The sequence below is a fragment of the Triticum aestivum genome, chromosome 2B (assembly GCF_018294505.1).
Source record: "Triticum aestivum cultivar Chinese Spring chromosome 2B, IWGSC CS RefSeq v2.1, whole genome shotgun sequence".
NCBI lineage: Eukaryota > Viridiplantae > Streptophyta > Magnoliopsida > Poales > Poaceae > Triticum > Triticum aestivum.
Window position 1 is genome coordinate 662266438 of NC_057798.1, and position 12783 is coordinate 662279220.

General features: G+C 48.7%; 1 long non-coding RNA gene across 3 annotated transcripts; it reads right to left on the reverse strand.

Moving 5' to 3' along the window:
• Nucleotides 1–9094: 9094 nt before the first annotated feature.
• On the reverse strand, nt 9095–12351 carry LOC123041953 (uncharacterized). Of its 3 annotated transcripts, none has more exons than XR_006418676.1 (4): nt 11002–12351; nt 10385–10616; nt 10031–10125; nt 9095–9508 (listed from the first exon to the last, which is right to left on the reverse strand). It is a non-coding gene; the product is annotated as an uncharacterized lncRNA (long non-coding RNA). The 3 variants fall into 3 exon arrangements; XR_006418677.1 differs by lacking the exon at nt 10031–10125 and having other exon boundaries at nt 9095–9344; nt 9430–9508; nt 11002–12345; XR_006418675.1 differs by lacking the exon at nt 10031–10125 and having other exon boundaries at nt 11002–11865.
• Nucleotides 12352–12783: the final 432 nt, after the last annotated feature.

Consider the following 12783-nt stretch of genomic DNA (forward strand, 5'->3'; position numbering starts at 1 on the left):
CAACACACGCCCAACAACGAGACTCCGCTGCTCCATGCCGCTGGGAATCGCCGTTGTCGACGTGTCAGATGCAACGCCGCACCTCCTTCGTGAACACCACCTGCTACCACTGGTCCCATCCCCTCCACCTACAGTTCCTCTGCACTCCCAACCGAGCCCTACGACCCCTGACAACAACTGACCAGTTAATTGAGATAGGCACTGAAACCTTTAAGGCATATGTTTCACTGCCGAATTATAGGAATGACTTCGTTACTTCTCACATGCCGATTTTGCTAGTATGTGTTTTAGCTTGTACGTACCATGTGCTCACAGTTATTTTGTGTTCGAAAAGAGGGTGATGTATTCATAGTTAATGAAACGGGATGATCTATAACGAAGAAACATCACCCTCTTGGCCTATGGTCATATATTAAATGTTATGGATTTTTTTATTTGGAAGACCTTAAAAGGCATGTGTACATTTCGTGTCCTCCCCTTTCGAAATGTAAACAAAAAGCACCTGCTCCAGGTCAATTAATTAGACAAGGCCGTTCGCTAGCTTGAAGCATTACACACTGCAGCTGGACGCATGCATGCTCCAACTGTAGCTTGAGGTATCTTCTTCATACCATAGGAAAACCGACTCGATCAGGGCTGCGCTACCTTTTGCCGACTTAATTTGATGAAGTAATGTTGTTAGGCGAACAAGCAAATCATGCAGCGCATGATGGATTGCAGCAGTGGTGGAAGGCGAGCTCAGCCAGGTCTCGCTTAGCATGATATAACATTCCAAGGCGTGGATATTTTGTCCGGGGCGTCGACCGGCACTCCAGCTTAAATGAAAAGCGTCCATTGTTTATGCCAATAAGATATTTTGCTGCCGAGCATCTCCACCGCTACCCATACACATGCTATTTTTAACTTTACAACATGACTAAGAACACTCATTCTTATAAACTGCTTTGTACCCCGAACTCTAGTTGTAGTCTCGTGGATGTTGTGTTTGATTATATATATGCAACTAACGTTTTTGCTCCCCACTCTCTGTACCTCAAACTCTAGTTGTACATGGCGTTGAAGACTTCCGATAAGTAGCTGAATGCGCGAATGTGAAAGTTGAGCAGCTGCTAGAGAAGGTAAAGAAACTGGAGCACATCTTAGAGAGGGGAGATCATGCGGTGGGAGCAATTGTAGAGGGTCTCCAGAGCATGCACCTCGCCGAGGATCATTAGACCTCCAAACCAAAAACCACCTAGCAAGTAGTGAGCTGTGGCGTAGATGTTGTGTTTGATTATGCAAATCATGAGTCATGCCTTTCTCTCTTTCGAAATAGGCTTTCGCTCTGCTTTATAAATAAAGCAACCAACCAGTCCACACACCAAGTAGCAACATACTCATATAAATAGTCTGCTGGAGCCACAACACAAGCAAGCCCAAAAAACATAGGAGAAAAGCATAAAAAGCACCATCGAGTGGTCATCACATCAAGGGGGTGCCGGAGAAGGTAGTCGATGCGCCGAGGCCTGTAGTGCTTCCAGCATCTGCCCTAGGCACACCTGGTCCCATTGCCTAGCCAGTAGGTGCCAGTGATGACTCGAGCCTTTCCTGCCAGCATTCAAGCCTGGTAGGATGCTTTTTTTGCGGGGTCTAGTAGGATGCTTCTTGAATTGAACAAACTGAAATGCTACTTTAAAGGCCTGAGAAGTGTTGTGTCAGTACGATTGGATAGTGCTAAAAACATGCGTGTTTTCAAAAGACAGACGTTGACTGTAAAATTACGTTGGTTCAAGGCCCGGCTCGTCGGGTCATGTGGACATGTGTCGCGGCCATGTTATGGGCTATTTGGCATATTCGTAACAAGTTTACTATTGAGGGCGTGTTTCCTTCGCATCCCGCTGACGTAATCTTCAAATGCATCGTGTTCTTGCAGCATTGGGCACCGCTGGGAAGACAGCATGACTCTGATCTCCATCGCCATGCTCTTTGTCGTCTTCGCTCAGTCTACTCGGAGTCCCGTGCCCCGTCGTCCGCGTCGTTTGCTGCCGCATAGGGATGGGCAGCCCCTTTTGGTCGTAGTTTCCGCCGAGCCTGCATGCTCTTTTGGCTAGGCCGGTAGCGCCTTGTAACGCACTTTACTCCGCCTCCGGTTGCTGTTCCCTAAACCTTGCTCGACTTATGTCTGGTGTCTTGTGTTGTTTGTGTGGTCGAGATACGCTGCCTATGTTGTGGGCTTTATTAATTTAAAGCCGGACGTCCCTGACGTCTATGTTCTAAAAAAAAACCGTGGCGACGGGTCGAACGCGCCCGACACGTGTATGGGCGCGCGCTGGGTGTGTTGAACGCGTCGGGTGCGCGTGGGACGTGCTGGACGCATTGGTGCGGTCGGGCTCGTCAGGCGCGTCGGGTGTGCGCGGGACGTGCGGGACGCACTGGTGCGGTCGGGCTTGTCGGGCGCGTCGGGTGCGTGCGAAACGCGACGGCGGCAAGCCGTGTGATACGGCAAGCGCGTGAGAGTTGGAGCCTGACCGGCTAAGCACTTAGTTGGAGCCAAGTGATTTGATTAGTTTGTTAGCTGCATGGAACTAATCAGTTGTGTGGGCGAGCTAGCCGCTGGCCAGGTCATGTGGCCATTGAGGATAAGTGGCGGACATGGTGCATGTAGTTAGGGATTAGCTCATGCATGCGTTAGTTGGTTAGTGGCCAACGTGGTGGTCAGGTTAGTGGGTGTGTCCTATCTTTGATGTATATATATGTACTGCATTGAGTTAATGAAAAGGCTGAGAGGGCTGGAAAAACAATGTAGCCCCCGTGTGATCATCAAGGGAGCCTCTTGGCAAAGCTTGTGTGTTCTTCCTTGGTGCATGTGTGCGTGTGTGTGTGGAGTTTCTCCTTGAGTGAGGCAAGAGGTAGAAGAAGGGCGCTGCGGCGAGGAGGCGGCGCCAACAATTGGTATTCAGAGCCACAAGGTTCGAGGGGCTGCCGTGGCGTGCGGCGGCGTCCGCGGCGAGTGCGGCGAACATGGAGGCTGCGGTGCGCATCGAGTCCGCAGCGGTTCATTGTGATGTCGTGCGCGCGGCAAGCACGATGGTCGCGGAGGCGAGGGGGTCTCGGAGGACCTGCGTGGTGGCGCAGAGGCCACGGCGGCTCGGTGCGACAACCGTGGAGGCACAGTGGCGCGTGGCGCGGAGACACGGCACGGTGGCGCACGGAGCTGAGGGCCGCTGCAGCGGCAGCGAGCGGCGGCTCGTGCGGGAGGCAGGCGGTGGCGTCGGGCGGAGGCGTACATGGCGACATCGACGACAATGACAACAACAGCGTGGCGTCGGTCAGCGGTGGGAACAGGCGCGGCCGTTGCTACAAATGTGGCCAGCGTGGCCACTTCAAGAGGGAGTGCCCCCAGCTGCAGAAGGAGCCGGCGGCGGAGCGCGGCTGCTGGCGGACGCCGGCATTGAGGACGACGGCCTCCTCTGAGCCACGCCTTAGGGAGAGTGTGTTGGGCTAATAAGCCGTGGCGACGGGTCGAACGCGCCAGACACGTGTATGGGCGAACGCGCTGGGTGTGTTGGACGCGTCATGCGCGCGCGGGACGTGCTGGACGCACTGATGTGGTTGGGCGCGTCGGGTGTGCGCGAGACGTGCGGGACGCACTTGTGCGGTCGGACTCGTCAGGCGCGTCGGGTGCGCGCGGGACGTGCGGAACGCAGCGGCGGCACAGCCGTGTGATACGGCAAGCGCGTGAGAGTTGGAGCCTGACCGGCTAAACACTTAGTTGGAGCCAAGTGATTTGATTAGTTTGTTAGCTGCATTGAACTAGTCAGTTGTGTGGGCAAACTAGCCGCTGGTCAAGTCGTGTGGCCGTTGAGGATAAGTGGCGGACGTGGTGCATATAGTTAGGGATTAGCTCATGCATGCGTTAGTTGGTTAGTGGACAATGTGGTGGCCGGGTTAGTGGGTGTGTCCTATCTTTGATGTATATATATGTACTGTATTGAGTTAATGAAAAGGCTGAGAGGGCTGGAAAAACAATGTAGCCGCCGTGTGATCGCCAATGGAGCCTCTTGGCAAAGCTTGTGTGTTCTCCCTAGGTGCATGTGTGTGTGTGTGTGGAGTTTCTCCTTGAGTGAGGCAAGAGGTAGAAGAAGGGCGATGCGGCGAGGAGGCGGCGCCAACAAATTACTCTTATAATATACTCCTAATTTATACATAGATACAAAATCACAAACTATAAAGAAATATATTTCCAAGGGCCTCAATGGTTTGGAAGAATTTCATTGAATTTTGTAGGATTTTTTCTGCTAGAGATTGTTGGTTTGTAGGATCTACATATGATTTTTTGTGGTATCTGCATGTATTTCAAAGAAGAAAAAAATACACTAGTCTCACTGAAATTCCCCTCTTTTTTATGACAACTATGCCGTAAGCCCAGTCCTTTACGAATTAATGTATATTTTTCTACAATGCAACCAAGCAATTTATATCACAATTCTACCGGTTTCCTATATCTGCTTTTTTAGAATCAAAGAAACATGGAAGCCCTCAATATGAATTCAGCGGTGTCTGTTTTTTTTCACACAATGTATGAAATCAAGTGTTAATCTTGCACCCCAAAAAAGAGAAGGAGTTGCAGTCTTGTCTGGTTGACATTCGTAATTCTGAGAGAAAGTTAAGGGTAGAATGCCAAATACACTAGAATCAATTTAATTCTCATGATGAATGCAGTGACAGTAGTGTTTGAAACGATATAGTAGTTCACTATAATTTTGCATAAAATATGATGCCACATTCTTGTGCTTCAAACACGACAATTGCAATCTGCATATCACAGCACACACATCCTGACTCGCAGCAAGACGCACGCAGCAGGATCGTTAAGCAGTGTGGCACTTCGCCCTCCTTCGCTTCAAGACATCAATTCAATTCTCGATACGTGCCTAGTTAACAAAATGCACTAGAATGGCAAATTGCTAAAGGAGTCCATCTCCACCTGGCCATCTTGGCAAGGTTATTTTGCACATCAAGCCAATCCCGTCTAGTCATAAATCCTGGTGGTTCCCAGTCCTAGCTAGGGTGTATGTGGATTTCGACAACGCTAAAAAGCAATTCTAACTAAGCGCAAAACTAGAGTACATTCAATGTGCGGCATGCTAAAATGAACCTAGCTAGCAACAACTAAGCTCTACTCCTTAGTCGACGCACGATGGTTTGTTTATGAATCTTTTCTCCATCTCTCTTCTCACACTTAAATATGAACATTGTGTGGTGCAACATCCATGTGATGGATGCTTTCATACAATTCAATACTGCCATATGAGCACATGGACATTTTTTATTGTTTGTTAGTGTCCCTCTTTCAGCAGTAGCTCCCCTGTTATAAATTTTGCCTGTATCAACTAACGTTCACAGTGTGGTTCCAGTTGGTGACCGCATAGAGGGTCTCCAGAGCATGCACCTTGCCGAGGATCATCAGACCTCCAAATCAAAACTACCTACCAAGTAGTGAGCTTTAGTGACATAGTTTTATTATGCAAATATAGAGCCCCGCCTTTCTTGCTAGTATTCTAGTGCATGTCCATTTGCTTGTTCCTCGCAGGATGATTCCCAGGATCACCTTGAAATTTTGAATGGACCGCGGTGCTATATGCATTTTGAAGATTTCTCTAGAAGCCAAAGAAGTGTTGTGGCACTCCATTGGATACTATAAGGCGTGCATGTTTTCTAAAGATTAACATTGACTGCAGTTTCTTTAATCGTACATAGATGTGAAATCATAAACTCTATAAAGAAAACTAGCCGCACAAATACACGGATGTCTTGATAGTTGATTACATAATTACCTAGGAGTGACAGTCAGAAAGGTTATTTGCTGTGATGGTTCTCACTAGTATTGATCTGGTTATATACAGCTCGTACAGGTTCAGTTCCACATCAAGAGATGGTGGATAATGAAGAGTGAAGCCTGTAGACCTACATTCTAGCACTAAGCCATAATGCTAGACGTTATGACACAGGTTAGATAGCACTAACTAAATACAGCTAACAGTGACAAAGGTGCCGAACACCGCACACCACCCCAACAACTACCAAACAACATGAATCACCTGGAGCCAACAGAGACCTCCATCGCAATCCTCTGTGAAGAGGCGAGGCGGATAACGGCGGAGCAAGGACTCCAGGACGGTGCCTCCAGAAGGGCACGACTATGAGTAGCCGCCACCGTCTGATCACGAAGATCAAATTTTCACCTGGAGCATCACGAAGGAGTGGGAACAATGCGACGGAGCCTTCATGAAGGATACGACGTCCATGAACGTCGCCATCGTCGGCCCCTGAGCAAGTGGTGTACCCCGGCGCTCACACCCCTCCGACGCACCCTATCTCCGCCAACCACCCGCAACCAAACCACCCGCGTGGCCATGGTTGCGCACCCGCACCTGAGACGCATGCTCCGCCCATGAACGCCGCGTCTCCCACCGCTAGGGCCGCCGCCCTACATCCAGAAACCCCCGAGATCAACCAAAGTGACCGGCTTTGGACCAAAGGACGCACCCGACCGCCAAAACCGCAACATATGTCTTGCCTCGAACAACGTCAGAGCTGCATCAGCCCGCACCCAGTCGGGGAAAGGGGGAGGAGAGGGAGCGGACGCATCCACGACCGGCACACCCCTGTGTCGGTGACGGGTGGCCCGATCTTTCGTCGGCGCCTCCCATCCCTCCAGCCTACCTCCCCACCTGACACCCCCTGTGTCACCCCACCTCAGCAGTCGGTGCAGCTCCACGCGAGGCCACCGACACACCCGTCCACCGGCAACGAAAACCCCAAGGTCCGCCGCCGACCACCAAGAAAGCTCACCGGCCCGCCCACCAACCTTCCGCTGCTGCGACGCTGCAGCCTGTCCCGCCCTCGGCCCGCGTCGCCCGGCCCCAGGTCCAGCCGCACCCGTCAGGCCACAGATCTGGCCGCGCCGCCGCTGATCTTGGAGAGCCGAGCACGCACCATCACCTGGCCGCCCGCCGCGAGGGAGCAGAGGCACCGGAGCCCCGCCTCTGCCCGCTGCACCGCCGTGTCGCCCGGCACAGCTCCACACTCTGACCCGAGGCGCCGGCCCGTGCCAGCACCGCCTGAGCAGGAGGACCACGAGGCCCCGCTACCGCCGGCGACAACTGGGCATCGCCCGGCCGCGCCCTCGTGCGGCGGCGAGGTAGGAGGAGGGAAGAGGGAGCGGATACCGGTGGGATTTAGGGTTGCCCCCCGGTCGCCTTGCTGGAGCGACGTGGGGGGGGACTACAACAACATCTTCATCAAGTTCTTAATACTACTAGTTGACCCGTTGCGCCAAATGGCGCAGAGACCTGCTGAAGACATGCTGTCGATAAAAATAGTTTCATGCTGCAAGTACCTTCAACTAAATCATGCTATTTTTTAAACATGTTTATTACGTTGTTAAATAATAGTCTGGGAAAAGGGAAACTTTGCATAATATGAATATGTTCAGTTTGAAAATATGGCCACTATGATGAGAGAGTAAAGTTCGCATGGTTGTATTTTTTAGCAAGTTTGAAAACATGGTTATCATGATGAGAAACCTGGCCGTGCATCTTTTTCCTACAAAAAAGAGGGAAAAAGATAAGAAACCTAAGAAAAAAACATGTCTTTGTTGTGAATATACGGAGATATAGGGACCAGGAGGTATTAGGATAGCCCATATGTTATTTAGCCCAGCCCATGTAGAGCGATGCTTGTGGCCCGTGAGGAGCTGAATATGAAGCGGCGGGGGCAGATCCAGCGGAGACTGTCTATCCCCTTCCTTTCTTTCTCGGTTTCTCAGCTGGGTGACAGAGGCGTTTCCTCAGCCGCCGACCGGTGCGATTTCTTACCTCTTTTGATTTCGGATTTATCTGCATGCATGGATTTACTTTCCATTTATCTCGATCTTGCATCTCCCCTCTTTTTTGTGGCGATTCACACCCCTTTTGTCTCGTTTTCTAGGCATTATAGATCTTGTGATGCGATCATTTCTATTTAGGGATGCACTCATATGGAAGTAAATTTATGCAGTTATTCCAATGGTTATTTATAAGCTGCCATTGTTTTGATTGAGAATTGATGGCTTCGTAGGTCAGTGTGACGGCTGAGATGAGGGGATCTCGAGCTGACCCTATGGATATCAGTTCTGATGGAAGCATCTACTCTAAACAGAAGGATAATAATAAATTGAGGCTAACCTATGTGGCTAAGGTAAACAAAAAAGGAGAAGAACACACCATAATTCTTAAAGTACCTATCCTAGGATGCATTTGACCGCGGTACCATCCTAAAATTCCTTCCTGATGCTTCTTAGCTTCTTTCCTTAGTTAATCGCCCTGTTTTTGAGTTTTCGCTAATTTTAACAAGGTCCATCTTACCCCCTTCACAAAATAGGTAAGAAGGTAAGAGTTAATCAGGGACCATATTAAAACTGCTCTTTAGTTTTTGTGACACCTTCTCAACCCAATAAGAGTTCCATTGATAAGCTGATCTATGGGTTCAATACCCATCAATGTCAAGAGAAAAAGATCATGTGATGCATCTCAACGGATTGATTGTTTCATCTCTGCTAAGTCTTCAGAAGGTTGTGGAGCTCTAAATTTCTCTGGAATAGCCGCAACAGAAAAGAATAAACCATACCATACTCAAGTTGACTGGTGCAAAGCTCGTTATAAAACAGAAACTTCAAAGGCCATATCATGTAATATGCTGATAGGATTTAGAAAACAATGGCTAAAGGGGCAGCCCCAGTGCATGTAGCTCCCGCTTGCGCAGGGTCTGGGGAAGGGTCCGACCACTTTGGGTCTATTGTACGCAGCCTTTTCCTACATTTCTGTAAGAGGCTGTTTCCAGGACTTGAACCCGTGACCTCATGGTCACAAGGCAGCAGCTTTACCACTGCGCTAAGGCTCCCCTTCATTTAGAAAACAATGGCTGGGAAAACAAAAATATTTCGTAGTACAGAACAAGCTAACAAAAACATTTCAACACTAAAGTAAAACTGCAGCAAGCACAATGGTTACACTACACTGTTTAGATACCTAATTGCTAATTTAGGTTATGCGGCTGATGGAACCAAACAATATATAAAGAATCTATTTTCAAGTACTCCCTCTGTAAACGGTCCAGTCCTATGAGGACATTACACACCAGTCAGAGTTCCATGGAGACGGTCTCCTTTCCTATACCTAATCTATGTATATATACCTCCATGGAGATGGACAAAGACGACACGACCCACATCACGACAGCACGGTTCTAGTTTCCTTGGTCCATCCCCTTGCTTCTCTTAAGGTCTCTACCTTGGTGTTGTCATGCTACTCTTGCATTCCAATCTAACATTTAGCTAATATAAACTCACTGCTCTCTGTACAACAGAGCAGCAATAGGGTAAAGAAGAAAAACTGGAACTTCACTAACCCACTAAAGTGTGTAAAGCCCAGCTCTGAATTTTCGGTTGCACCGCTCATCATCATCCATCTCAGAGAATAGGCAAAATCTGCAACGATATGAATGGCCTTAGAATTAAAGGATGTACATCTACAACTACAGCAGAATTAACTGTTATGAATTTTTTTGCAGGAGTGAACACGAGCTTTGTAATTCTATGTTTATTTTATGGAGCGGTACTGGCATTATTAAAAACAATCCTGTTAGTATTATCATTTTTCGGGTCTTCAAGAAACACATCTCTTCTGTGCTAGATCTAGATACGCCCCGAGCGCAGTATAAGTTATTTGAAATCGTGGAAAAGCAACCTGAAAATTGTCTGAAGGCATGAAGACCAGAATTCAGAGTAAACGGTTGTAAAATACCAAGAAACACTTCATGGAATATATTTGATTACTCAGCATTAAACAACCAAACAAGAGCAGTAAAAAATGACCGAAGGATGATTTTGGCAGGCATTTTATGAAAATAATCTAGCCTCGTTGTACTGAACACTGAAATGAATCATCAACTAAGAATTTTAAATTCCCGTTGAATTCCTATTGGGATTCAAATTTAGAGCAAAAGAAACCTTGCATTGTTCATCGAAGGGTAAAATTCTCAGGGCGTCTTGATTCTGGACCACTCAAATATCATGGAGGTTATACCATATCCATTCAGTAAAATCTATAACAAAACAAATGTACGCATACATATCAGGATGAAATTCCTTATATAGATCATTATAACTAAGGCAACAAATAATATTTCGGGCTACTACCGTGTATGCTTTAATCATAGTATTTTTCACTGCAAATAATATTTGCTCTTTGTCAAAACATACGAGAATGTAAGGAAAAAGTCATACACAAGGGGAAGAGAAATACGTCATGTAACATTCTTCAAGCCAAATAAATATTAGTAGAATCCTACAGGAGAGACTCACCATAAAATTGGTTCCATTCTTTGAATAACCACTTCATGCAAAATCCCTTACAATATATTCAGACCAATCCATCGGCCAAAAAATTGTAGTGTTCTTCACCACTGAACTCTGATTCAAGAACTGAAGGGTATGTCAATTGCATATACTATCATGCATGTTTTCATCTGTCTTTTCCCCTCCAAATGATAATTTTCTCCTTGCCAAAAGACACGAGAATGCAAGCAAAAAGGTTCTGCAGAAATAAGGTGCGAGAAATGCCTCCTGTTACAGCCTTACATGTGAAGCGAAATAAGCATTTTGTAGTAAGCATATATGGTAAACTACAATCTTCAGATAACCACATTGGGTAATCCTTTACAATCAATTCAACCGACTAATCGGTCAATTCGACACCGGACAGTAAAGATAAACACAAGTTACTAAAAACTTTTGAACCACAGATGCCTTGTACTTAATCCATATAATGAGACCCACGAGGTAATGTAGAATAAAAATAGTAGCTCTATATCTTAACCAAACCATAGTGCAAATATTTTCCACAAATATCACAGTGAGCAGGATAAGAACAACATGATAAAAACAGCAGCTCTGCATCTTAATCGACAATTCATCCCTACCTCGTCTCCCTGTCAGCCGCCACCTCCTCCTGGATCTCATCGCCGGTAGCACACCGTAGTCGGCCAGCCAGCAATCAACACCAAACGCACGTTGGCACCAAACAACTATCTCCATGCCTTCGTCCCGCCCGTCTCCCCCGGTACTTTTTTTGCTGGTGTTCCCCAATCCTTCTTGATCATCCTCCTTGTTGCCAGAACCACCAGCAGCTCCTTGTTGCCAGAACCACCAACATCTCCTTGATCCTGCAGCTATGGTCCACGCTCGATCTACTCCTCGTGGTGCACTAACGCCCTTATCCACGAGACAAAGGGGAAAATAAGAGAGAGGGCAGAGATAGAGTGGGGAGGAGATAGAGGCAAACCTGAACCACCTCGACTTCCCTGCTCTTGATGCTCCGTCCAGCGAGACTTCTTCCACGGCCGACCCCGCCAGCATTCGCGCCTGCACGACCTCCTTGCTCCTGTTGTTCCGGCTTGACGAGCCTCCCTCCACGGCAGATCCCACCCGCATTTGCCGCTGCACCAACCCTCGCTGCTTTCCCTCGTAGGCCCGGACCTTCTTTCGAGCCCCGACCCGGGGGCGAAATCATTCCTGTGAGCTTACGCACCCGGGTACTGCTATCCTGGACGTGCATATTCTTTGGGATGTGCGCCACATGGAACAGAAAACACTAGGGGTCATGTTTGCTGGCAGAGGATTACAGACGTACATGGCCGTGATCGGCCTAGTTGGGCTAGGAGCACAAAAGGACAGATGCATGTGGGCTTGGAAGCAGGCATCTCCAGAAAGAAGACAGAGGAGTCATCCGCAGTCGTCCCGTGACAAATTCTCCTCCGTGCTCCTGTGGAGCTAGCTCGGCGGCGGGGGTAGCGGATGAAGTTTGAGAACGAGAGAAGAAACGAGATCTGAGGGGCAGCTTCACTTGCTGGAGAGGGAGCAGGGGAATCATTGGCCCGTCCGGGTGTGCGGAAGCAGATTTGGACGTGCATCGCGGCGAGCCATCTCCGGCGCCATCAGCCGTTGGCAGGGAGGAGGTAATTACGAGTCCCAATTTTCTTTGGCAAAGCCACTTATGCAGATGGGAGTTAGGGGGTTGGGCGGCAACAGGTTTGATTTTATCCGTATGTTGCTTAGCTTTTCTATCTGCGTATTGCAGAGTTATCCGGACGGGATGCGGAGAGCTAAATCTAGGTTCAGTTCCAGCTGCCTCCGTCAACATGCAGCTAATCATACTTCCATGGCCAGATTGAATCATCACGCTTCTGGAAGAAATAATCAGCGTTCGGGAATCTGAACCAGATCTTGTAAATCAGCAAGAAAAATGTTTGATTCGTACCCAATGGCGTCGAGCTGTGCCGTATCGATGGGGCAGAGCTCCTCGCCATGGGAGCGCTGACTGACCATGCCCTCCTCCATTGAGCGAGTATAATGGGAGTGAACAGAGAGGGACGCTGCAGCCTCGATCGTGGGTGTCACGGGTGTGCTTCCAGTATATTTTTTTGCTGGCACAAAAAAACAAACATGTGCAGAGCCTAGTACGTCCAAGACTCCCTACGACGACGGTCGCCGTAACATCCATCCGCCATTGTAATCGGACCAGGTAACCGAGCATAATTGCTGAGCATCTTGAGGTAGGGCGTCGGAAGCCAGCGGCCGAGATAGCGCGACCCGGGTGCGTAGGCTCAAGAAATCCACTGCCGACCCGGGGGTCGCCAGGGGGCCAATCGATGGGTGCGGCGGCTGTGGGAGGGGGAGGGGGAGGAGGAGGGAGGAGTGGATGG